Raw genomic sequence first — 27,616 nt, 5'->3', positions numbered from 1 at the left:
AAAACATTCTTTTTAAAGCACACACATTTTCAGATCACCCCAAAAAACACTTTAATACACACCATAACTGATCATTCTTGTAATTTGAGTGCAGTAAGATTGTACATCATGCACTTCACTGAAATACATTTACTTTCCTAATAAACAACTTCCAACAATTGTTCCCACCTATTTTCTACACATACAGCTGGACCACTTCATTGTTAACAAATAAAGTAAGATACACAAACAAAAACCCCATTATAAACGTATTATCAAATAAAACTTTCAAGAAACCAATGACAAACAACTGATTAATGCCAATCATGTTTTGTCACAGGTAACACGAACTGCACAGTATGAGTTCTGCAGTAACAATTAGAAAAGTAGACAAAGCAGTTTCCAAAATCAAAAGCTGAAAATGTGGATTAGATTGTAAAAAACTAATAAAATAGCTTACACATATTCATTGCAACCTATCACAAAGAAGTACACTTTTACAACATTAACACTAGCAAATTAGAAACACTGAAACACATACAAATCTCTTCCCAGCATCTCTAGTAGCCGTGGCTATTCAACATGGCTACAAATCTTTCATGTAGCCGTGTCTGCATGTAAATTCTCTACCAATTGAAAACCAAACAAAGCCAACCTTCAAAACTCCAAATAAGACAAGGCGACACCTAAGCACACAAAATAACACACACAGATAAAATTCTGACCTGTATCATCCACATACATTTTTTATTATTGCACAGAAAATGTATGGTCCAATAAACGCGGCTATAACAGTAGCCGCGTCTATCAGAACAACCAACGAAAAAGCGTTGACGTGCCTGCGTACGTGCTTCTTATAGCCACGGTTATAGAGAAGCATCACCAATTCAGCTGTTATTACCGACGGCTAAGACACGTTCACAAACACTTGATGTGCCATTTGCTGATATATAGCCGCGGCTGAAAAGGGTACCAATTTGAACCGTGGGTGGCAACACTGTGAAACGGGTGGGTGGCAGATAGTCACGGCTAAACACACCAGCCCATTGCTGTGTCTAGGCGTGATCCTCAAAAGACCAATCACTCCCTTTTTTCTTGTAGCCCCGGTCCCCTCATAGTAAAGCCCTCTCGTAGCGGAGGATATCACACGTCCACAGACACTCGACATGCCACTTGCCTGTATATAGCAGTGGCTGTACAGGGTACCACTTTGAACTGTGGATAGCAATGCCGCGCCACGGTGGGTGCTGAATAATCACGGGTAAAAACCCCAGTCGTTGTTGTTGCTAGGTGCGATCCTTAATACACCAATCACTTCTCTTTTTGTATACCGCGGCTATAATAATTCTTTAAAAAAACAAACAAACTGAGTATGCAATATAAATGACGAAAGAGACAGTAGTGAGACAATGGTCCTTAGAAGGTGTCAATAAATAAATAAATAAATAAATAAATAAATAAAAATATTGCAGATGGTGCGGATGTTACAGATGGTGCGGATGTTACAGATTGTGCGGATGTTGCGGATATAAGCAACACCTGTTCACCATGATGTTATCAAATATCTGTATCCCCTATATATGCTATGTACCTGCATCCTCATTTTTATCTGTATCCCATATATACCTCTATCCATCCTGTCACTATATATATGTTTGTCGTTATGTATGTCCCCACTGTCCTGCTCATGTGCCTGGTATCAGGCGCTTTTACTGATAACCACCATATCACACCAGTACGCTCAGTGGTAGAAGTGTACCGAAAAAAGTAGTGGAACTGTGGTCTTGGCAGGGGAGAGTGTAGGCGGAAGCATAGTGTAACATGTGAATTGGTGTTGCAGCTGTGGCATTGCAATAGCAAAGTGACTAGTAACTAATGCTCCTATTACAACTTTATAGTTGCACAAGGACATGATAGGACAAATCCTCTGTATAGAATGTTGAATATGGTCGTGAAAAGTAGAGGAATGATAAACAGAAAAAAATAAAAGTAGTGGAACACCGCTCCCGACCGTTGCCGCTCACTTCGATCACTGACTACGCTTACTCTCTTCTATACACCATCATTCAACTAGAACACAGCTATACCCCTGATAAATCAGAATAAAGATTCAGGGAACAACACTCCAGGTTGTTATCTTTCCTTGCCCACTAATCTATACAAAAACATCACTAAAGAACTACATCAGTTGGTTGATTATTGGCAAAAAAGGGTGTCTTAACTGATGATGAGAGTTCATTTCTCCAGATATCCCATCCCACAATGCCTACAATGTATTTTTTACCTAAACTACACAAGGACTTCGACAGGTTACCGGATGTCTGACCTATAGTGAGTGGTATAGGCTGGGTGACTGAGGGCCTTTCACAGTATATAGACAATGGGCCTCATTACGACCCTGGCGGTAAGGGGTTAACGCCAGCGTTAGCTGCGCCGACCCCTTACCGCCAATTACGAGGTCCCCTAGCGCCATGGTGCTTTTAACACCTGCTTTTAGCAGGTGTTAAAATCCATGGCGCTAAGGGACCATGGAGTTAATTACGCCACCGTAATTTACGGTGGCGTAATTAACGCCTTCCCCACTCCCATTATGCCCTATGGGGCAAAAATGGGAATGGGGAAGGGTAAATGGGGATTGGGGACTTACCGCCCCGCCTAGGTCGGAATGGGGCGGTAAGTCCGCCAACCACCATGGCGTAAACGTAGTTTACGCCATGGTGGTAAAGTCACGGCCCAGGCGGTAACTTACCGCCTGGGTCGTAATGAGGCCCAATATCCTTAAAGAACATGTTTTGTTGATGCCTTCCTTTATCAAGGATAGTACACACGTTCTACAAATATTAATGGATATTATATGGAATGATGACTTCCTTTTGGTTACGATGGATGTCACTGCTTTGTATACCTCTATCAGTCATGAACTAGCTCTACACACCATTGATTTTGTTTTTCAAGACTTGTCTGCATCTTATACATTACATATTGACATGTTGAAAGAGTTCTTGAGATTCACTTTAAACAACAATGTTTTCCTATTCAATGATATTTATTATTCCCAAGTGAAGGGTGTCGCAATGGGAGCCAAATTTGCGCCCTCATTGGCCAACTTATTCATGAGTTATTTTGAAAAGAAGCATATGTACTGCGAAGACAAGTTCAAAGGCAATGTGATATTATGGAAAAGATTTATCGATGATATTCTGATGATATGGAAAGGAACTGTACCAGACATTGATTTTCATTGAATATCTGGATATGAACAATTTTGGGATCAAGTTAACAGCTGTATATAGTACCACCACAACTAATTTTCTCGACCTGACCAACCGTGTTGAGAATGGTAAGATTGAGACAAAAACATTTGGAAAACCGACAAAGTGAACTCCACACTCCATGCAGAGAGTTGCCATAAAAAATCTGTTATTACCAACATACCATAGGAGAATATTTCAGGGAACGTCACAGCTACTCAACTGAAGAAATGTTCAGACAAGAACGCAATCTCTTGTCAAAAAGATTTGCTGAGAGAGGATACAGTGATACAGTAATTTCTAGAGCCTATCAGAAGGTTAAGGTCAGATCTACAATAAACCCTCACGTAAACTTAGTGTCATAACTAGATATAATAGAGAGGCTGGCTTATTGTATAACATTGTCAAAAGACATTAGAGTATACTACATCTTGATAGCAATATTGTGCCCTTTTTGTATGATAAACCCTCTTTTACCTACACCAAAGCTCAGAACTTAAAAAAATCAACTCTGCCCATCATTGGTATCGAATCCTGGTACTTGCAGTATGTGTCATTACGCACTTCCAGAATGCTCTGAATTCCATAATGATCTAGGCATAAAAGTCTGCATTGAAGAGATTTCAAAGCAGCAAAAGACAAGGCAAAAGCTAAGAACCTTAAATATTATATGGTATATCCTGCCATCTTCCGTGTTGTCAAAGATGGTAGGTTGTTCTCCTTTACTGACAGCAAGAGTGCTGAGGCTTATCTCAGTGATTTGAGGAATGAGGCAGATATGGAACAGCCCATGGAAGTGATTGCTTCCACTTCACAGAGGTCATTGCCTTCCAAAAAGAAAAGATCATTTTGCTTGTAACTTTCATCGAGGTACACACTTATAATTTTACTCTCTGTGTTATCTTTTGGATACTCTTATTTCTTTATTGAAGCAATTTATGGGGAAAAAAAATGTCGGCTTCGGTGAACCATTGGAATCTGTTGCGTCTTGTTTATTTTTATGATACGAGCCGCGGGCTGTTAGAGGAAAGGCCCTGGCGACGCATGAATCACGTTCGTGTGTGCCCCGAAAAGAACGTGAGTTCATTGGAAATGGAGGACGCATGGATAAGAAGTCGACGTCGTGGATCCCTGATGTCTCCGTACCTGTTTGATGTGTGGATGTCGGTGCTGGAGGATCGTGTTTCTCCATTCCACTGCATGTGAGGAGGCAGGTCGGGTGTTCTTACGGCTGGCGAACACAATGTGAGTAAATTTGGCGCCGACTCAGGGGCTATAAACAATATTACTGTGCTGAATGTTTTTTCTGGAGGTTGAAGCTTGCGCGGTAACATCGACTTGAGTGTGCACGTTCCCCAACTGCAGCATTCAACATTGTTCGGCAACTACTGCATGACAGGCATGCATGCATCGCACAACACAGATTGGGCTTTGGATCTCTGATGCGCGATGCTGATCCTTTAGCTGTGCACTCTAATAAACAATCTCGGACCTGGCAACGATAACATTTAATATGGTGGATGCACATTTCAGTCTGACTACGTTATGAAACTTTTGATGTTTATTCTTTGAAGCAGAGTCCATTGGTGTGTCATCCTGAAGTGAATACCTCACAGATTGCCTTGGTGTGGGTGCTATGTTTCCAGACTTTGGGAAATGAGATGCTTGAATTTTGTGAAGGGTGATATCCCTATTCTATGTTTTCAATTTGAGACCAGTATATAGAAGAGCTAAAAAAAAATAAAAAAAAGAGCGTAGGTTTCCTTTTGCTATAACTGGGCAAGGGAAGCATCTGCCGGGTTTCCTAGTGGCATTGCACTTTCATGGAATTGCTCAAGTTATGGATGTGTGTGAAATATGTTATATTAAAACAGTCATAGGGTCTGGCTGAGCCTAAGGCTTGGATTTGGATGGGGGAAATGGGATTCTTGGGTAATGTTTAGTTATCATTGTAGAGCACATCCTAGAAGTCAGGCCGTTTAATATTAATAGTAAATGGAATACAGTACAACGTGTGAAGGGAGAGGAAAATATGGGCGCAGATTGGTGACTGTTTGGCAACTGCTGGTTTCTGCAACATTTATTGTTTCTACATTAATTCATATTTCTTCTTAACTCTGTCTTGGATCTATGCTGTGGACCGAAGTTCTTGGGAGGGTTGCAGATGGTTTCTATGTGTGGTTTTTGTTGCTACTTTCAATGGGGACCGTACTGCCACCCCAGGCCTTGATTTAGGGGTGGAGGAGTACAGATGAGTTTGGCGATTTCTGGAACTGGAAGAATAAGAATGGGAAGGTATTTGTTTCCATATTTTAATTGTAATGGTAATTGATACCTTAGGCTTGAGGGTTAAATGCATTTCTGTGGTTTATATAGTTGTGGGGGACTGGAAAGTGGGGTAGGGTGGGTTGTTACTTTAACAGATTGGGATATGGAGTTAGGTGTAGGCTCTGGAGTGACTGATATTCTGGAAGCGGGAATAGTTGTAAATATTAAAACTCAATATCACCTGGTGGTGGCGCTAGGTGTGAGATTAGATAGGTATAGGTTGCTAAATGTTTTATGTTGGTTTGTTATGTTATTTGTTGTGCTTGTCAGTGTTGTGTGTAGTCTTGGAAGCTCGCTTACAACTCCTTTGTTCAAGCTCCCTACGGGTCCTGTCAATGGCAAGCGTGTTTGCTTGGTTTCATATATATCTAGAGAGATTTGATGGATGATGGCTGGATTGAATATAGGTTCATGGAATGTTAAAGGCCTCAGCATCCCACAGAAAAGGAAGGAGGTACTAGCCAGGTTGAGAACGGAGAAGATTGATATTGCTTTGGTTCAAGAAACCCATTTAGTGGATGAGTCCGAACACCTTCTTGTCAATAAATGGTTCACAAAGGTTCTGCTAAATTGTTATGGTAGCAAATCGAGAGGTCTGGGTATTTTATTTCGTAAGGGGTTGAATTTGGTGGTGGATAAGGTGGTGATGGATGGAGAGGGAAGAATAATTTTGATTGATGTTAATTATGAGGGTAGTTCTGTCACAATTGGCTCTATTTATGGTCCTTGTACTGGTGAGAAGTCTTTTTTTGATAGGGCTTTATTGCTCTTACGGGGCATGACTGGCGACTATGTAATTTTAGTGGGTGATTTTAATTGTGTACTTGACGGGAGGATGGATCGTAGAGCGCCCTGTAGATACAAGGCTGGGAGCTCTAGTAAAGCATTTAGGGATTTTTTAGACAGTCTAAATTTGGTGGATGCTTGGAGGTTCATGCATCCTATTAGTAGGGAATTCACCTTTTATTCCCCTGTCCATGATTCTCACTCGAGAATCGATTATTTCCTAATTACGATAAGTTGAATGACAAAATTCATTCGGTGAATATTAAGGAAAGGGGGATATCTGATCACTCCATGATGACCATGCAAGTGACTATGGGCCAGGGTGACCCAGGGTTTTCTAAATGGCGAATAAAATCCTATATTTTGTGGGAACCGGGCGTAATTGAATCCCTGGAAAGTTTTACAAACACATTTTTTGAACTAAATATTAACTCGGCTTCAGATCATATGGTCTGGGATAATTATAAGGCGGCCATAAGAGGGGAAATCATTAACATTACTTCTAGGCTAAGGAGAAAAGGGATGGCAGAACTTAAGAAATTGGAAGATGAGCTGAATGCTGCTCAAAAACAATATGCAGTGTCTCGCAGGACAAGACGGTTATAAGGAGTCTGAGGGAACAGATTAAACAGATGATGGATTCTCAATATGAAAAGGGTATGTTTTTTATGAGACAGAAATTCTGGGAGCAGAGGGATAAAAATGGTAAACTCCTGGCGAATAGACCTCGTGGTCTCACAGAGAGCTGCTTTGTTCGTAAATTGGAAAGAGTGAATGGGGATTTTATAATACAAAAACGTGATATATGTGAAGAGTTTCGGACATTTTATGCTACTTTATATCAGGAGGAACATTCCCCAATGACGGCTGATATGGATGCATTTTTTGATAAAATAGTTTTGCCCAGATTGAGTGTGCACCAGGCAGAAGTGGTGGATAGTCTTATAACGGAGGAGGAGGTGCTGACAGCGATTAAACAACTTAATAGGAGTAAATCCCCAGGTTTGGACGGGCTTCCCGCTGAGTTTTACCAGGGACAGAGTGGTGTGTTGCCATCCTTTTTATGTAATCTATATAATGGTTTTATGAGGGACGGGCTCATGTGTCCCACAATGAAGGAAGCTTGTGTGGTGGTTTTGCCGAAGCCAGGGAGGGATTGTAGGAAGTGTAAGAATTACAGGCCAGTTTCACTTTTGAATGTAGATCTGAAGATATTTACTAAAATATTGACGAATAGATTAGATACATGTGTTGGCCACTTGATAAGCGGTTCCCAGATTGGATTCATGAAAGGGAGGTATGGGTATGATCACATTAGGGCACTGATTGACATTTTGGGATTACCACAGACTACAACTCGAGATACCCTGCTACTTTTCATGGACGCTGAGAAATCCTTCGATAGAGTCAACTGGTCCTTCCTATATCATACCCTTAAAAGAATGGGATTTGGAGACACTTTTGGTAATACTATTCGAACATTGAATTAGAACATTAATGCTAAGGTTTGGGTGAATGGTGCTATGTCTTCCTCTTTTTTCTTGTACAGGTCGACGAGACAGGGATGCCTATTGTCGCCTTATCTATTTAACTTGGCACTGGAGCCGCTCATTGCATGTCTGGTGCAGGAACTTAGTCTGCGTGGTCTCCAATTTGGGAATGTTGAGGTAAAAGTTCACTGTTATGCGGATGATATGACCATTGTTTTGTCCAATCCAGTTGAGGGATGCGACAAGCTTAAAAGTATGTTTGCCACAAGATTAATGGGGAGAAAACGGTGGCCTTCCCACTGGATGTAAGTCTGCCACGGGGTATCTTGGGTTCATGGGATGGTAGTTGGGAAGTGGGTGCTGTAAAGTATTTGGGGGTTTATCTAATCCGAGATTTGAGGAGGCTGGTTGGTTTCAATGTGTCCAAAATACTGGAGACCGTGAAACGAGATATACTTAAATGGAGTCTCTTGAAATTGGGGTTGTGGGCTAGGGTGAATGCAATAAAAATGGTTCTTTTACCCAAAATTCTGTATATTATACAGTCCATCCCTTTAAAATTCACTAAGAAAATCCTTGGTTCTATTGATAAAGTTTTTCAGTCCTTCCTTTCGGGGAATTGTAATAGACCAAAAGTACCTAAATATATTTCGCAGCGTTCTGTAAATGAGGGAGGGTTTGGATACCCGGATCTGAGGAAATACTGTATTGAATTTGTCCTGAAAAAATCGACTTTTTATCTCTCTGAAGTGGGCAACTATGTACCTACTTGGCATATCATTGAAAATTCTGAGGTTTTACCGTATTCTCTGAGCACTCTCTACTCTGTGTCGAAACTGCCCACATCGGGAGTGAAATTACCGACGGTGTGTACTACTAGGGAGGCATTGCAAGACTTTGTGAAAAATAGTGGGGATGAGGTTTGGATGCATTATGATGCCTCTCTGTGGCTTAATTTGGGACTGCAATTAGCGAACAAACCCTTATGCTGGAAAAGTTGGATTAATAAGGGTATACTCAAGATTCGTGATGTATGGCACAATGATTGTATGATTCCCTTCGATTGACTGAGGGCGCCTTTTGGGATTGGGGGTAGGGAACGGGAACGCTACAGGTCTTTGAAGGCTCTTTTGATTGAACGGACTGGTATGTTGAGTGGTGCTATGTCAGAAAGACCCTCCTTGTGTTCGATTGTTTGCTCCTGCCAGTGTACTGTATCCACATATATTAAGTTGATGCCAATGGATGATCGGGAGGTGATAGCATGGGATAAGCTTCACCAGACTTGGATTGAGGACCTTGGTGTCGATATACCTGTGAAAGAATGGGAATTTTTGCTCTGTGTGGGAGTGCAATCAAAATTAGATCTGGGCCTACGTTACATTAGGCAACAGATCCTTTTCAGATTGTATTGGACACCGTCTAGGATGTCAAGGTTGGGTCTTTTGGATAATGATTCCTGTTGTGGGTGTGGATGTGGCGGGGGAACTTCAATGCATATGTTGTGGGTATGTTCAAGGGTGTCTGTTTTTTGGTCTGAGGTGTTGGATAGATTGGCCATTGTGGTGGGGGGACAACTTCCACACACCTTTTGTTCCACTATCCTGTTGTCAAACAAGGGAAGAGGATATAGGGCCAGGGACAAAGCTGATTGGTTAAATAGAGCTTTGGTGGTGGCAGCTAATCAGATACTGCGAGTCTGGAAGTCAAGGAAGAAACCAAAAGTAGAAAATTGGCTGTTGGAGGTGAAGACTCTGTCAAATTATGAAAAGGTTATTTATTTACAACAGGGGAGGGAAGATTGTTATCTGTGATTGTGGGGATCCTTTAATGAATTGTATGTCTAGGTTTCCTGTATTTTATGGATTGTTATTAGTGTACATTGATTGGGGGGTTGGATGGAGTGGTTTATACATCATTGAATGTTGAGCTTTTTTGTGTAGTCTTGTCTTGATGGTTGTGTGTCTGATAACTGTTAGCTAGTTGGATTGTAATACAGTATTTTATTATTCACTTGATTTATCAATCTTCAAGTATTATTATCTATATTTTATGGCTATTGTTACTATTATTTGTGATCTATGCAATTGTGTGTGTATGCCGTAAAATGTATGTGGGAAGCACAATCAGAGAATTGCGTGTTAGAATCAGGGAGCATATCTCCTCATTGAATAGAGTAGATCGTAATCTGCCACTTACTAATCATTGGCAAAGTGATCACCAACTGGATCAGCTTAAAGACATCATGTTTATAGGTTTAAAGAAAGTACATTTGGGCAAACGTGGTGGTGACCTACTCAAGTTAGGACAAATGGAATCTAAATACATATGTAAGATGCAATGTGTCCTTTTTGGGCTCAACACTGACCATGAAATGGGAAACCTGTTGTAAGTGGTAATTGCATAAGTATGACCTTCATAATATATTGTCTTTAACTGGTCAAAAATATTATATTTTGTTTATTGTGTAAGTCACTATCGTTTCTTACAATGTGAGTCACCATTATAATATGCCAGTTTATTGGACAGTGGATGTAAATGTGGTTAGGTAGCACCAAATTAGTGATAATTGGTACTAGCGTTAATGCATTGCCAGATTCATGATGACCCATAACTAGTGAGACATCATTAAATCACTGCATCCTTAGCATACATTGATCTGATAATTGATATCTTATACTCGATCCAGTATCAAGAACTCTTTTAATTTTATCATTAGACTTTAGGAACACATTACAACTTAGTTGGGTACTTTACCCAATTTACAATATTACACCTATCATCAGATTCATCCATTAGATCATAATGCTTTTATTTTAGGATCACACATTAGCCACCTTAAGTTATTATTACATTAACTTGTTTGGTAATTAATGACTTACATTCTTGAAGATTAGCATCTCATATGCTTTAGTAATATATTCCATGCATCCACGCAATTGCACTTTGTTCGCTACCTAATACATTGTGTGTGGTATTTACAGCACATCTCAAGCGTTCTCATATAGCACTAACACTAATCCTTTAACGCATAAGCATCAGCTCCTGCATCCACTGGTCAGCGTTCTCATATAGCAATAGTACTAATCCCTTAACGCATGCGCATCAGCTACCGCATCCACTGGTCATGTGAAAATCACATGGTTCATGACGCCGCAACGCTTACATGTGACATCCGATTTCTTTCGGTGCATCATAAACACGCGAACCTAGTGCACGCGAGTCACTTTAGACCAAAAGGGATTTTACCCGATTTCCTAGCTCAGCTGGTAAGCGACTTTCTCCTCAGTACATATATGCTCCATACATTTATTATAGCTCCTACTTTATCATGTTCTAATATGGTATCACTGCAATACATAGCAGTTATCATTGTTATTGCAGGTATTTGGACCCAGGGACTGTAACGACATGCACGTGAGTTAACACATTATATTTTCCAATCATCAAGCATTTAACTTCTGAGTATTTACAGGTCCCCATTTAACTTTATCTACACTCTTGCCTATTTTCTATAGCTATCACATATTGAACGCTTTTTGTTTTACGATCTAAACAGTGACTTCAAGATTGGGTAAGCCCCATTTTACTATTATTTTCACATTTCATCCACTAACTATGTAGACCATGTGGCCATATAGACAGAGGACTGGTATTTTGAATTGATCGTATGGTTTTCTTGGTAATTGTCACTTGTCTTGGTGATTGGCATGGAGATGGCAATGCATGACCTAATATATCACAGTAACTCACTATAAGTGTTGTTGAATTAATTTGTTATTACTTACTTATATGGCTCATTTGATTTTACCCTTTTGTTTTCCTTTAACGCCACTGCCTCGGATATAATTTGGTATGTAAAAATTATAATGTTTGTTTGTATTTCTTTGGGAATTTTGCTTATTTATGTATACATGGTATGAATTATAACAGCCTTGAGAATGACCCATAGGTTGAAACACGTTTCAGCTGTAACAATTAAATGGACTCATGTGACACAAGCATTATTTGTCGATTTCATTTGCATTTTGAATGAGTTTTCAGGTCTCAGCGCAAGACAGCATTATCTATGCAATGTATACCCATGATAATTCGGCCTAGCTGTTCACATACGAACACAACCCCACAAACACCTCATCACCCTAATAAAACACAGCTAGCTGAGCACATTCCGCCTAGCTCAGGCGTTCCTCAGGACTAACGCAGCGAGAAACCAGTCTGGGTTTCCACCCACCAGACTGAACACATCCAACTGATTTCCTCAGCACCACACCTATCGCTACGAAGCAGCTATCATCCAACAACCATACCAGCTGCACACATATCCGGTGCATCCATGCACCATACACCACTCATTCAACCTACCAACGCTTTGAGGTCATACCAATGATATATAAGGTGCTATATAAATGCCAAGTAACATAACATAACATAACATAAGAACAAAACTACATAACCATTTTCCTGGAAACAGAGAAAGACTGCATGTGTTCCTTCATAACATCAAAACAGTACTGCAAATGGGATAAAATACTTCACTCAGTGTACCCCAAAACATTCAATTTAAGGACTACATATCACATATAAATACACAAATACAATAAAATAATACTCCAAAACATGTTTTAATATAACTGCGGTTTGAGTTAATTTGCTTTTTTAAATATTGTTAAGGGGGCTCACTTTGTGATTTATAATACAAAAAAAGTTAAAAGATCAATACAATAAAGATTACCCATGTAGTTATGTAAATTATATGAAGATAAAGAAAGCAGAGTATAATACATGACACTAAACTAGGTGGGGATACATTTAATAGTTACAATTACACAATATATAATAGCATGGGTGAGAACACACGGGCTAAAATACAGTCTGGGGCATCTAAAACTAAATTAGGGTGTCTCCTTTTTGTATAGTTTTTTTTAAAAATGCCCTTCTTTTTTTTCTCCACATTCTCACATGTAGGAAAGTATGAAAACACACAGCCAAAATAGGTAAGACTCCCAAACACCTACCGGGTCACTGCCAATAGCCTGTGATTGTTGACCCCCAACGTCACTAAACCTAAACAAATAATTTTTAAAAAGAAATAAAACACTGACATCCCAGAATGTATAGCCGCGGGTACTGAACTATTCATACCCTCAGCTATCAGTAGTCCTTTATAGCCTTGGATGTAGCCGCGATAGTATCAGAAAAACTGGACAAAAAATGTTTTCCTTTTCACCCATGCCCTCACCAAATGGCCCCTCTATTTGCCAGCTTCCCCCACTTTTCCCAGATGGCCTTCTCTCCTCTCTTTCCCCCCACAACACACACTGTTTCTGTGACACAGTTTGCTTTGAGATGTCGGCTATTCGAGGCTATAGCAGAGGCTACATAAAGTTTTCTGTTGCAAATTCAATGCCTTGACCTCCTCATAATCCCAAATTTCACTTGCGACCCTTTAGCCACCCCCCTGTATTTGACCTGCAGATAGACTTCTTCACAACTATCACCCATGGGATTGAACCCACATATAAGGTAAACTGCAATGGATAAAAGATAACGGGAACAACATTTTATATGAATTTGAAACATACATGTCACTCGTGAGCTTAAACCACACCGGCATCTGGAGGGCCATATTAGAGTAATACACACATCATTGATATAATCGCATCAGGACATACTTTGGAAAGTTAAATGTGTTTGGATATTGTCCACAATACAATCAGCAGAAGATAGCCTTGAGAACAACGCTTTAGTCGAAACACGTGTCGGCTGACATAGGGTGTGAATGAAGTGCATCGATTTATGGCTCATTAACATTTTTCTCTCATATACTTGATGAATCACATATAATTAACAATTAGGAGAAGCGCGATCGGTGGGTCAATCTTTATATTATAGCTTTTTTCATGCATTTCATTCTCCAAAATCCTCGGCCAGAGCCACATTTATCTCTCGTATTGGTTTTGGGTAAATCCTCGAGATATAGCTATCTATTTTTGTGAAGGGGGCACCCCGTTCTCCATCAAATATTTAAATTAACTACCTCACGGAATAACCCAAAACCATGCATGGATCGCAAGTCAACACTTTGTGTCCAAGTTGTTTCGGACTTGGTCAAAACCCGTCCAGCGGTTTGGGCTGTGCACTTTGGCAAATATTGACCTTGTTTGTTTATGGGAAAATAAATAGGAAGTAGGCCGCACTTTTGAAAAAGAAAATGTTTTGACGCATAATAACTTTTTTATTTTTTAACAAATCTTTGCAAAACCTTGCAGTCTGAGGTGGGGGGGGGTGAGTCGGTCAAATCTGTTACTTGAATCAAAATGTATAAACAATAAAATGTTTAGGGGTTCCTATTGGAATCCGACTCACCTTAACTCTCGCTGCCATATAATAAAACTTGTTAACAGATCCAAAAATTGGTAGGTTTCTGCTTTTGAGCAATTACACCTTCACTCTTTGAAAGCCAATCCGATGATAACAAATTGGTCACCAAATGGCTTGGTAGGGGGATGCCTGAAAGTGAAGGGCACTGCAGGAGCATGTTTAAACTGCAGAAACACACATCCTTATCATTCTTCTTTTTAAGGGTCATTTTTTATAAAGGTGCCCGATCCATGCAAGTTTGATTGGTCATCCAAATTAACAAGATGGAGTGATCCCCCCGCAAGTCCTAATGTTCACTTCTCTGGAATAGGATCTACTTAACCAACCAACATCATATCATTTGTGGGAAAAATACCATACAGTACACTGAGAAGGATTTGTTTTGTTGGCTTTCAATTAAAGATTTTGGCTCTGTAAGTCATTCTGTCACTTCAGTACATATTAAACTGTAGGCCTTACAAGGAACTCCCATCCCTGGCATTATAGGTTGTTTAAAGTGTCCATGACCATATGGAAATTTAATGGCTGAAGAAGACATTGCCTCATAATGTAAGTAACAACAACTTACAGTACCCCACAGGGCCATCTCTATAGGTAGGAGCAACCTGTTTGGTTGGTCAGTCTCGGGAGGATAGCTCGGGAGGATAGCTTAGCGGCAATGTGCTCGCCGTGGAAGTAAAATGACACGGAGCAACACATAAATAACATATTATATCATAAATAATGCAGCAGATCAGGAAATCAAATTGCTATCCAAAACTGTAGGGACGAGGAATACATTTGCACTAGATCCATATCAAAAATAATGTTTGCACCATAGTTTAAACATTTATGTGGTGCATAAGCGTCAAAGCACAATTAAATTGCTTGTCCCTTCCACACTACCTGTCTGGCATTGAAAATCAGCTGCAAGTGAAGTACTTGCAAAGCCTCCACTCATACAAATCATACATTTTTGACTTTGAACTGAAGAATGTAATCTTCCTAGGACCATTAGCACCATGAACTGCCGAAACACTTGACTGTATGTACCCTACACTTGGTGTAGCTGAATAAACTGAGTTGGATTGTAAAGATGAAATGCTCCAAGTCTGACCTAGTCATGGTAAGTGACGGTGCTCAAACACAATGTTGGAAAAGGTCAGAGACTGATGGAGACAACTGGGTGTAGATTATGCGGTTGTTGCTTGGAACAAGCAACGCATTCAACTGCCTTGGCACCTGTGCTTTGAGGGCACACTGTCAGCTTTTTCCATCCTTCCCAAAACTTGTAGTCTCACATCTGAGCTTGGGCTAGTCTGGAAGAGCTGTGTGATTAACTCAATACTGCTCCGCAGGAGTACAAGGATGAGCAATGGCTAAACTGCCTACTCATTCCTCAAAACTGCTACAAACCAACAGAGATCTCATGCATGAAGATGAAACAGGCATAGTCAATAGGTATTCCTCTTTTGCCTTTTGTGGTAACATGAGCTCAGGGCAGGCTATACTCTTGAGAGGGTTGTAGAAAACCAAACAACAATAGTACAGTAATGTCCAATCCAGGTTCCACTTACTTTTATTACACAGCAATATGCAATATAACTGTACTAGACAAACATTCCAGAAGGACCCCTGTGGAAAAAGAACCCAGACAACCACTGAATGTAGACGTAACAAGCATTCTGGATAATGTAGCATCGGAGAAAGGTAAGACATGGCAACATTGTCACTCAAAATGTTATGTCTTACTAACAAAAGGTCAAATGGGAGGCTTATCATGACCATAGTGGGTGCTGGACCTAACAAAAGATTCTTGTTTGAGCCAGAGCAGGTGATGTTCTCTGATGGTGCAATGCATTGGCTAACTGGTTTGATGCAGCCGCAAAGTGGTTCAATGCTTAAAGACGTACCAAAGGCATCACCTCAGGCCTTGATGTTTTGAAGGGGTCCGAATGCATTCGAGTTGGATTCAAGGATGGTTCAAAGTTGCCAAATACAGGACTCCAGCTGCTTGTCTTGTGGTGCCATAGGTCCCAACCCAGCAGCTCAGGGTCATGGTGAGTCTGTTTCCTCTTCACTCCCAGTCAGGTGATCTAGGTGACACCTGCAGGAGTCCTTCACCTCAAGTGAAGAGTCTGTGTAAAGGTACAGCTGGCAATGTATAAGCTTTGGTCCAACAGTAAGTCACCTCCATTGTTTCCTGGGCGTGGTAACAGGAAATAGCTCACCTCTGCTTTTGAACAACTGTCTGCACCTTTGGCAGAGGGCTTTGGAAAGGACTGCTCCCACAACAGGGTCCAATGAATTCTTATTGTCCTGTATGTCCAAAAGGAATCAAGGAAGGCAATCCCTTCCTCATAAAGACAAAAGGCCACCAGGGAATGGATGAAAGCAAGCCCACTTTTAGGGGTCCAATTCCTGTAATGGTAACAAGTGATATTTGCCTTCTTGCATCATACCTAAGGTGATTTGCTCTGCAGGAAGTGTAAGGGACAGGAAGGAAAGATAAGCCTAAAGAAAACCAAGCTGGAGGAAACCTTCCTCCAAGCCCTTCTGCTCAGTCTGACTGTCCTCACTCCACCCATTCCTAAGATTGCAGCTTCAAAGGCCTTTTGAGTTGCAACTTTCTAACGTGAGATTAGCCCTTTTGTTGTGTGCGTGTGACTGTTTGAAGATTGCTTCTCTCGAGTCCTCCTGCTGGCCCTCCCCTGGGCTGGAGAGGTGTTACCTAACCTCCCAAGACAACAGAGGAGAAACTGCCTTCCTGCCTTTTGTCCTGGTGGCTTAGCAGAGAAAGGCAGTATAGCTAAAATCCAAATAGCCTTTCCTTTGCTTGCTGGAGCTCACAGTGCTGACGTGTGTATGATACAAATCTGATGTGGCTTTAATAACTGTGTGAACTACCAGTCCGCATATTAAAACACAGGTATGGCTTAATATTAGAGATTATTCTGCACCAGATACATAGTTCATCATCCTTAGTATGGTTTTGAATCAGAGGTGCAGATTTAAATGCAACCTTTTTTTGCAGTGACACTGCTGTCACAATAGTTGTCAAACAGGGCACTTGTGACATTTGAACCTATTCTGTGCCATTAAGGAGCATGGGTTGCTGATCAGAGGACCGATGCAGCATGGCACAAGTCTACACTATACCTTTGACACAGAGCTTTCTGAAATGGTGGTTGGAAAGCAGACTACGATTTCTGTGATGGAATTACCCGCAGAATTGTATTATTTCATAAAAAATGAAAACCCAGGGCATTCACACATTTACCAGATGGCAATTACTCTGGGGTGTTGCAAATATTTTTTTAACTTGTTTCATCATATGAACAGAGCACTTACAAGGGCTGCAATTAGTGATAGCTGACTGCAGAGAGATGAGCAAGTAGATAATTGGGAGTGATCCTTGTCTGTAAAATGTCCCCTCATAAGTTTGGCTGTTGGCTGATTAGAAAGGAGAAGGGTGCATACCACGATGCATGCTGTGTGAAACAATGGCTACATGCAGGTGACCCCATCAGGCATTTTCTTTCACTGTCTTTAATAGTCTTGGAAGTATACATATTAAACCATATTAAACCCACAAAAGATTTGTTTATAATTTGCATGCTGATACTTGTTCTTTTGCATTCAGGATGCGAATGTGAAAGTGGACAATAAAGCTTCTATCATTCCCCACTTGACCAACATGTTACTATAAAGATGTATCATCATCATGAATGTATTTTTATTTTGAAAAAAGTTCATAAACCAGATGCTAAACAAAGCACATCAATTTCAGCAGAATATTACAAAGCATACAATATTTTACCCTTGTTCTAATCACCGGAAGCAGAAAGTGCTCTAGACACCAAAAACTATTTGATCACCAGCATACATAATATAAAAGCAAGCAGCTGATTAATGCCTAAAATTATAACTCCTAATTGAAGGAATAATATAATGTTTTATTTCCTTTTAGGTTGGTTTATTATGTGATGTTATGTGATGTAAAGACGTAGGGGGCCATCTCTATAAAACTGAGCTCTATTATGGCTCTTGGCCACCTCCAAATATTACAAACTGTGCTGTTCGAACAAGAACCAAGACAATATGTGGCCAAGTGCCTACATTGACGACGGGGCTGCTTCACCACTTAAAAAAAGCGTGCAATCCTTGGAAAATGATTGACTCTCACTCTGCTTTAAATGGCAAAATAAATTGATTATCCCTAGAAGTGATTCGGTTCTCTGTGTAAGTCATTCAAAAAAGCCTCTATCATTCCTTATTACACTGTATCGTAGCCATGTCAAAGGCAAGAATTATGGATTGTGGGGGCTAGAAAATCTTTGCCATAGAAAAAAAAAAGGTGAAAGATGACTTGAGGATCTTGGTTAAAATCACAGTTAAAGCTAATTTTTACAGGAGTTTAAGTAAATAAGAACCTGACGAACACATACTAAGTTTTTAATGGCTGAAATGTTTTCACTTGAAATCAAAATGATTACCAAGCAGCAGTAAATGCATTTGCTCCAACACACTCTTGGAGAATGTGCTTTATTAAGACAATTAAACTATACATGCCCATTCTCTTTCTCCACGTCTGGCGAGGTATTACACGCCTGTGTAAGGTCCTGCTTTCAGGTCTTCTGGATTTCTTTCATTTTGGGATTCCTAGGCTATCCAAGCTCTCCAGGTGTACCCTGCATTCTCCAGCCGCCATGCCCCTAGTCCTGCCCTCCTCACACACAGACGGATTCGGATTGGTTGGTGTGGTGGTCACATGATATGATGTGATATGATATTTATAACGTGCCTGTACACAAGTGTTTCTAGGCACCACAAGAGAAGGGAAGGGAGACAAAGGGGAGACAAGACAAACTATCCTTCAAGGCCTTGTGAAATTGGGATTGCGCAAGTGCGACAACGAGAAATGCAGGGGGAAGAGAGAGGGGAATATGCAAAGCGAAACTACTGAGAGTGTGCCTCTTTGCATTGGGCTTTCCAAGCCCTTTTTCTCCATGTCTGGTGAGGCATTACACGTCTGGGTAAGGTGTCACTTTTGCGTCTTGTGGATTTCTTTCATTTTGGGATTTCCGCATCACTCACTCTCTCCGGGTGCACCCTGCAATCTCCAGCCACCATATCCCTAGTCCTCACCCTCCCCATTCCCACTACCCGCCAAGATGGATTCTGATTGGTTGACATGGCGGTTACATGACCAGAAGCCAGATACTTCCATGTCCACCCACAGCAAAGACACATGGGCAGCCCTCAGCTACGGGCTACAGCAAAAGGGCAGCTCCCTACACAGCAGTTCTACTCTGTTTTTGCAGAAGACTGGCAATGTCAACTATCAGAGACTGATATGGTAAGTGTGTGTGGTCTGGGTAGGGTGAACAGCCATTTGTGTACTCCAGTAAAACCCCACCACTCTTACTACCTAAAGTTGTATACCATGCAGTTAGCCTAAATTGGATATGGTAGTCATATTCTGCTTTCATCCCACTACATTAGTCAGCCATATCCTGCATTCAGCCTAATTGTGTAGGGGGGGTGTGATTTGCATTACGCCTAATTGTGTGAAGTAGCCACTCTTTGCATTCAGCCTCATTGTAAAAGGCAGCCATATTTTGCACTTAGCCTAAATTGTACAAGGTACACACGTTCTGCTTCCAGCCTATTGTGTTGGATGGCCGTGTTTTGCATCTAGCCTAAATTGAATCTGGTAGCCATATTTTGCACTTATCCTAATTGTATAAGGTAGACATATTTTGCATCCAGTCTAAATTGTAGATGGTAATCATTTTGTTTTCAGCCAATTTCGTAGAGTGGCCAAATTCTGCATTTTGCCTGATTGTGTAAGTCAGCCATACCTTGCTTTTAGCCCAACTACAGTAGTCTGCCAAATCAGGCATTGAGCCTAATTGTCTAGGGAGGCAGTATTCTGCTTGTAGCCTAGTTGTGTAGAGCCGCCATAGTTTGCCGTATTTCGCCTAATTTGTATAAGGTAGCCATATCCATTACATCTAGAAGTTCCTAATACAGTGACTAGTTAAAGCTCAGGGTGTCCATTGCTGTGCCAAAGTCTAAGTTTTCCCCCACAAGCTCACTGTCTCCCAAGCTCTGGTTCTCTCTAAGTTGGACTATTGCAACAGCCTCTTTCTTAATCTACCTGCCTCTACTCTCCGACCCTTTAAAAACTTATCCAGAACAGGACTGCAAGACCTGTCCTTGGCCTCAAGCCCTAGGATCGTATCTCTCCAGCTCTGAAATCTCTCCATTGGCTCCCAGTGGATGCAAGGATTAAATTCAAAACCCTCTGCATTGTCCACAAGGCTTTCCGGGGCCTGGGTCCAACATACCTTCAGCTATCCCTCCGCAAATACCTCCCATCTCGAGCACTCCGCTCCTCTACCTCTAACTCCCTCAGGGTCAGTCGTTTCTCAAAGAAACGAGCTGTGGGTAGATCCCTGTCTTTGGCTGGGGCCTCCCTCTGGAACAGCCTCCCTGCCACTCTAAATCTTGAGGAGAACCATCTACGGTTCTGGAAGCACCTCAAAACCTTCCTCTTTGCTTCTGCCTTCTCCTCCCCTGTCCCCTGTTGATTCTACTCTCCCTCGGCACCATGAACCTGGCCACCCTCTGTCCTCCGGGCCCAGGTACCTGCTCATCTTGCCACCCTCACACACTGCCTCTGGGCCACCCCCTGCACTGGGGTCTGTATCTATACCCATACATCCCTCCCCTTTTCTTCCTGCACTTTCAGACCTACATGGCCTGCTGCCATAAACCCAGCACTTGCACTTGCTGGCTGCACTCCCATTGTTTGTTGCCTTTTTATTTATCATTTTATTATTATTTTAGTTTTTTCCTTCTCGCTCCGCACTCTCCTTTTGTTCCCCCTTCCATGCACTTCTCCCCCTTCTCCCTCTACCATGCACTTCTACGTTCTCAATGTCACTGGGCCATTTAAGATCGTTGTTTTTGTTCTCCCCTGTTCCCCTTCCCTTGCCTTGTCACGCTCTGAAACACTTGTGTATGAGCGCGATAGAAATAAAATATCAATATCAAAAAGTCAAATCTGAGTGTTTTCTTTGCTATTGCCATAGGACATTTCTGAACCCCCACACTCCCACCCCCTCGCTCTGCCTAAGCTAAATTTGAGTGTTTCTATTGCAGTGCCAAAGTTAAATCTAGGTGGCTTTGAACTGCTTTGTGTCGTTCCGTTGCGGTGCCAAATTTAAATTGTTGCCTAAATTGAATCACAGTGTTTCACATTGCTCCACCATAAGCTGAATCTAGGTGGTTTTCAACTCATTCAACCTAATTGAAGTGTTTTCCCATATGTGCGGAAGTTAAATCTAGGTGTATTACACTGCTGTGTCAAAGTTGATTCTAGACAATTTTCCATTACTGTGCGAAAGTTAAATCAAATGAACTAGCCGCATTTGAGCTGAACAGTAACAGGTCCCCATTTGTCCCCCCATAGAGGTGATGCTGGCTATCCCCTGAAGAGGTAGCTCCTTACCCCTGTATGGAACCCACAGAACAGGCACGAGGAGGAATACAATTGTGCACATACCCGTACCCGCAACGTGATTGAGTAGATTTTTGGCCTTTTGAAGACACGGTTTAGGTGCATTAACAGGTCTGGTGGCGCTCTCCTGTATGGCCATGAGAAGGTGGCCAAGATCACCATGGCATGTGTCATGCTGCACAATATGTGTATCAGACAGAATGTGCTACTGCCCCCTGACGTTGAAATGGAAGCACCTGATGAGGATGATGATGGTGATGAGGACGGAGGTGAAGGGGATGCAGGACATGCAAGAGGGGATGGTCAGGAGGGACGTCCTGTGAGACAACATCTGATCAACCAAATATACTGAGTAACATGTTTTTTTTTTACTGTCACATGGATATGGGTATGAATGCACTGGTGTATGTTTGGAAGCACGCAATGGACCCTGTCGCCAATAAAGTACACAAACACAATGAAGATGTCCAAGCCTGTGTTTTGATCAGACACCAGTGTATTAAGTATCGGAAAGATGAAAAAGTGCACGTCCCCAAACATCCCACCACCCTTCCACCCACCCCCCACAACAGACCCATAACACCCTTTCCACCACCCCCCACAACAGACCCATAACACCCTTTCCCCCACCCCCCACAACAGACCCATAACACCCTTTCCGCCACCCCCCACAACAGTTCCTCATGTGTCTGCCACTATGTTTCCGTCCGGCCATGCACGCAGAAGCTTCACCATGAACTCCCTATTGGCCATTGTCTGCAGCAGCATTTGGAGGCTGGCTAGACATGCGCCTGGTGGTGTGTGTGGAGCGGCGGAGGGGGCTTGTCTGCGTTGAACGGGCGGATGACGACGTGGTTGACTGTCCTGGTGGTGTGAAGTGGCGGTCCATTGTGTCCGCTATTCGAGTGAGGACCTCCCTATGTCTGCCTATCTCCTCACACAGCCTTTCTGTACAGGCCTCCATCCCCTCCCTGGAGTGCCTTGCTGTCTCCAAAATCTCCGCCCTGAGACGGGCAGCATCCTCCACATGCTGGCCAACCAGCACAGTTAGTTCCTGTTGCCGCTGGCTGATGGTGGCCAGGTCGAGGGCAGTGCTGGGTGCTGGTGGAGTGGCTGCTGTGCCCTCTGATGCATCCATGTCAGCAGGTGAAGCCACCGGGGGGGTCATAGAACCTAGAATGTTGTCCTCGCCAGTGGCATCAGACCCAGGTGTCTGGAGTGGTGATGGCTCGGGGGATCCAGGGGGGGTTGGGGTGTGCATCTCCATTGTGACATCTGTTGTGTCCTCAACATCAGATAGTGGGGCAGTGGCTGCTGCCTCTCCTGCGGGGCTTGGCGCAGCTGATGGTGGGCCCTCCATGGCTGGGATTGGTGGTGGTGGGTTCACCTCCGGTGGTGGGGCTGTAGTTGGTGGTGTGGCTACTTCTATCCTGGCAGTGGCACTCTTCCGATGCTTGACACTCATCATGTGGAACCTTCCCCCCTTGCCCCTTGATGTCGTGGGGGTGTCCTCAGAGTCCTGTGCGCGTGTTCTCTTACTTGCAGGGGGTGCCTGGGATGCATTTCCGGCATCCTCACTATCTGTATGTGAGCCTGTTAGGGCCAAGAAGGGGGATGGCATTGGTTACGTTTCTATGTACTTTATGCAGAATACATCAATAATGCAGTTGTGGCCATTGGGACTTCATTGTTGTGGATGCAGGTGATGTGTCAGTTCAGTGCCTCATCCATGCATGGTTGTGTTTGGCACTTGTCTCTGGTGATGTGTGCATGTGTGTGTGTTTGGGTCTGACACTGACATGGGCAGGGATGGCTGCATGTGTGGATGTTTGTCCATCCATGAGATGATTCTGGGCTCACATTTGGGGGGACCAGTACATTCACATAGCATCCTGTCATGTGTACACTCACCTCCATCTGAAGTGGTTGCCACGCCATGCTCCATAGCGCCGACTCCCTCAATGGATTCCACTCCGATTAGGTTTGCACAGGTCTCCTCTCATTCCTTTACTTTGATGGGTGAACCGGATCCACCTGCAGTGGCTATTTTGTGGTTTTCGGCAAGGATGCTTCTCACCCGGAGTCTGAAGTCGTCCCATCTCTTCCTGCACTCACGCACATTGCGGGTGGTGGTGCCCACTGCACTAATTTTCACCGCAACATCAGCCCAGATTGCCTTTTTTTTAATGAGTGTCTCCCACCGCATGTCGTTGGCAAAGACAACAGCGGCATTGTAAGCTAGGGTCTTGGTCAGCATGATTAGCTCCTCTGAGGTGAATTTTTCTTTCCGCTGCCGGTCGGTGTTTTTTTTTAATGCCTTGGGCATGTTGAGGGTGTCCCTGATGAGTTCCAACTGCAAGCTACTCCAAACAGGTCCAGGGGGCAGAGGATGGCAATGGATTGTGTTTTTAAAGATGGCCGCCGTGCTCTTTCCCGTTTTTGTGCGATGACGCTATTTCTGGTTCTGCAATTTAACAGTCACCGCTAATAGCGGTGACCGCTATTTGCATGCAGCATGAGGGCGGAGGTACTATCTGCACTTTTGTCGAGGGCGGTAAGTAACTTTTTGGGGTCTTTAGTGGCATGGCGGTAGGGTCATTACCGGCATGGCGCTATGCTCGTGTCCACGTACTCGTAATGGTACGCTATTAGCGCCCTCTTTGCAAGGGCGGACACGTTAAGAGTGCCATGCCGGTAATTTGAGATTTTTACCACACAACGTATAATGAGGCCCTGAATCTCTAGCACTCACGCCCTCTCCTGATTTCTCTCAGCACCCATCCACATACCTCACCACATGGGATGGTCTCTACCAGAACCTGGCCAGTCCTGCTACGCCTTATTTGGCAAATGCACAAATGCATTCTAATCCTCCTCCATGACCTCCAACACTCTGGACTTTGGTCCTCCAAGGGAGTTCCCACGAACAGCGTATTGAGACTATAATAATGGTAAAAGGTGCTATATAAATGACAATACAATACTATAATGAAAGTGGATTCTTTTTCATAATACTGTGGTCTACTTTGCTGTGTCTACTTATTACTATAAAGTACTTTAATTATGAGGTACTTTAATTATGAGTTAATCAATCAGGATGCTTTATTCGATACATGTCTTGCAACAAAACATATGAATAAGATACACAAACATGCACTCCATATACAAAATACGTAAAACATTACTAGCAAATAAAAAATTAAGAGCGAAAACAATAGCAAGGTGTAATTATCGCCACTCTGTTTAAAATGTTTACAAAGGCTGCTGTGGCAACAGTGGTCCTAGATCTTAGATACCCTGATTTCTCATGTCACTGGGACAAAATATATATACAGAAATCGTGGTCCAGAAATCTTGCCCTCTACTTGCAAATTCTGTCTTTATTTATCGCCAGGGAGCTCCTTTTGGCCCAAGCTCTGGTGACATGCCTGATAACAACATCTGAGGAGGAAGATGTGCACAGTGGTGTTGCATCTCTTGTTGATCGCACATGACCATCCATTAACAGGGATAACGCGTAGTAAGCTCTCAACTTTCTATATCCCGGGCAAAATACGAGAAAGTGTATCATGGTTTCTATTGTACAATTACACAATGGGCAAGGGTCCTTGAGACAATTTTTTCATTTGACAGCTACGCTAGTGATAGGCATTGTTCCAAAACGAAATTGCATGTACAATGCTCTATTATACTGTTTGGTGATCATGTCAATATAACTCTCTCTACCAGATACAGACTTATGTGCTCCACAGTCACTTGCCCACGAGGATTTGGAGGGGAGGGCCAGCCTACTGGCCATGTTCAAATAATCAAAGCATTTTTTATTACATTTTTTTGTTCCTGGATTATTGAGAGAGTTATTGGACGACCATAAGGGAGCCAGGTCTAGGTAAAGCAATGTTTATTTATGTGGGTGCACCATGGGGTGGAACCCCCCTCCCACCAGCTTGAGCCAACATGTCCTCAAGTGCTTCCCTATTTTTTGCTAAATAGGTGGAAGCCCAGAGGTGAGAACAGTACAAGGTAATTAGAGCAATTACCTCTGCTATTTGCCCCCCCCCCAATTTCTGTTCTATTATTGCCTATTTTGATTTGGATCAGGGGTTCCATGTGCATCTGATTGTGCAAAAATATACAGCAGTAACAAAGGCAAGGCTGAATGCAGTTTTTGTTGATTTAAAAACTGCTTTCGACAGTGTTCCCAGGATGTTGCCATTGGCAAGTACTGATTGCAAAGATTATCCCAGAAAATCGGTTGAAAGCACTTCAAAGTTTATAGCTGTAGTACGCTGGAGCACGGCCGGGGATGTAACTAGATTGTTAGATGTCGCAAGAAGGGTAAGGTAAGGATGGGTCTTGGTGCCCTTTTTGTTCTACATATTCATCATTTACATCATTGAAAAACCTGTTGCATCAGCCTATGATTCACCTTGTCTAGGGAAAGAAAAATCCTGGCACTCTTCTATGTGGATGATGCCGTACTCCTGTCGACTACCCCGGCAGGCTTACGACCAGCTCTCCAATGTTTTGCTGCAAAATGGGAAGAATTTGGACTAGAAATGAATTCCACAAAGACAAAGGTCATGATATTTAGTCCAAAGAATGCTAAAAAAAACTGCTCTCAAATTAATAGTCACGGGCGTCGAACTGGAACAGGTTCTCTGGTACAATTATTTGGGCATCCATTTAGCAGGTAACTCCAGCTGGGGCCAACAGCTGCTCAAGGCCATTATTGCCCTTGTGAAGTTTAGCGGTGCCCTGCAAAAATCTTTTATAATCATAGGGGTGGGGGATCAGTGACACCTGTTGTCAAAGTTTTCAGGCTGCAGACCTAGGCGTCAGCCCTTTATTGTTCTGATATTTGGGGTTATATTAACTCAAAATCTTTGAGCACGGCTGAAAACACATTTTTGAAAGGTATCCTTCTACTTCCGCAAAGTTCTCCAAATGCATTTGTTCGAGCAGAATGTGATCTAAGCCCGATTTGGGGAAACCCATTGCTAACCAAATATCACAAAGCCACGGTGCATGTGATGTCAGTAGAGGGGGGACTCAGTATTCCATAATTTGCCCATGTTAGGCGGTGTCTTATCACCCTGAATATGATCTGCTATTGGGATGACCCGCTATAGATTACCAGGGAAACAAAGCCAAGTGGGATGTTAGCTATCTCCCTCTGTAAGAGGACCAACATGGAAAGTCCCTGTTCTACTCCAACTCAAGGTTTTGACTATGTAATGCACAAAAGCAGTTTTAGATACGAAGATTACCTTGACATCATAACAACCTCTTTTGCACGCGCTCTGTATCTGGAATTTCATCTTTGATGCTTAAGGAAGGGGACATTTACGAGCTATTGGGTGAACATGCCAGGCACCAGCTGTCCAATTTTTGGAGCCGAGGAAGAGTCTTTGTTAAATTTTATGATTTTATGTGAAGAATTGAAATGTCTGAGAATCAGGTATCTCAAGCCACTTTTTATACTGTATGGTATCTGCACAACGAACAAGGCCATTGATTTCTGTAAATCGACGTCTAATTTGAATGTGGTACATTTTTTGTCAAAGTATATACACCGGGCTTAGCTAAGGAGGTATCCCCTGGCCAAGATTTAAAAATATATTACTCTGTCTGGCAACTGAATCCTAATTTTATATGTGTTTTAAAATGTACCACAATTGTACTTTTAACTAGACTTGTATTGGTTTGTTTTTTTAACCAATAGCAATCATTAGATTTTCATTGTAATGTTTAATGTGTGCAGAACATTAATCACTGTAATGTTACGTTTAAAGTTGTGCACTTGAAGACTCAAAGTCGAATAAAGGTTAATAGCAACACCAACAAATATAGAATGCAATAGAGGTGCAAACAGCCACACCCCTGGAGCT

This window comes from Ambystoma mexicanum, chromosome 4p (genome assembly GCF_040938575.1).
Source record: "Ambystoma mexicanum isolate Mex_15411 chromosome 4p, UKY_AmexF1_1, whole genome shotgun sequence".
Lineage (NCBI taxonomy): Eukaryota > Metazoa > Chordata > Amphibia > Caudata > Ambystomatidae > Ambystoma > Ambystoma mexicanum.
Note: the sequence above shows the minus strand (reverse complement) of the source record.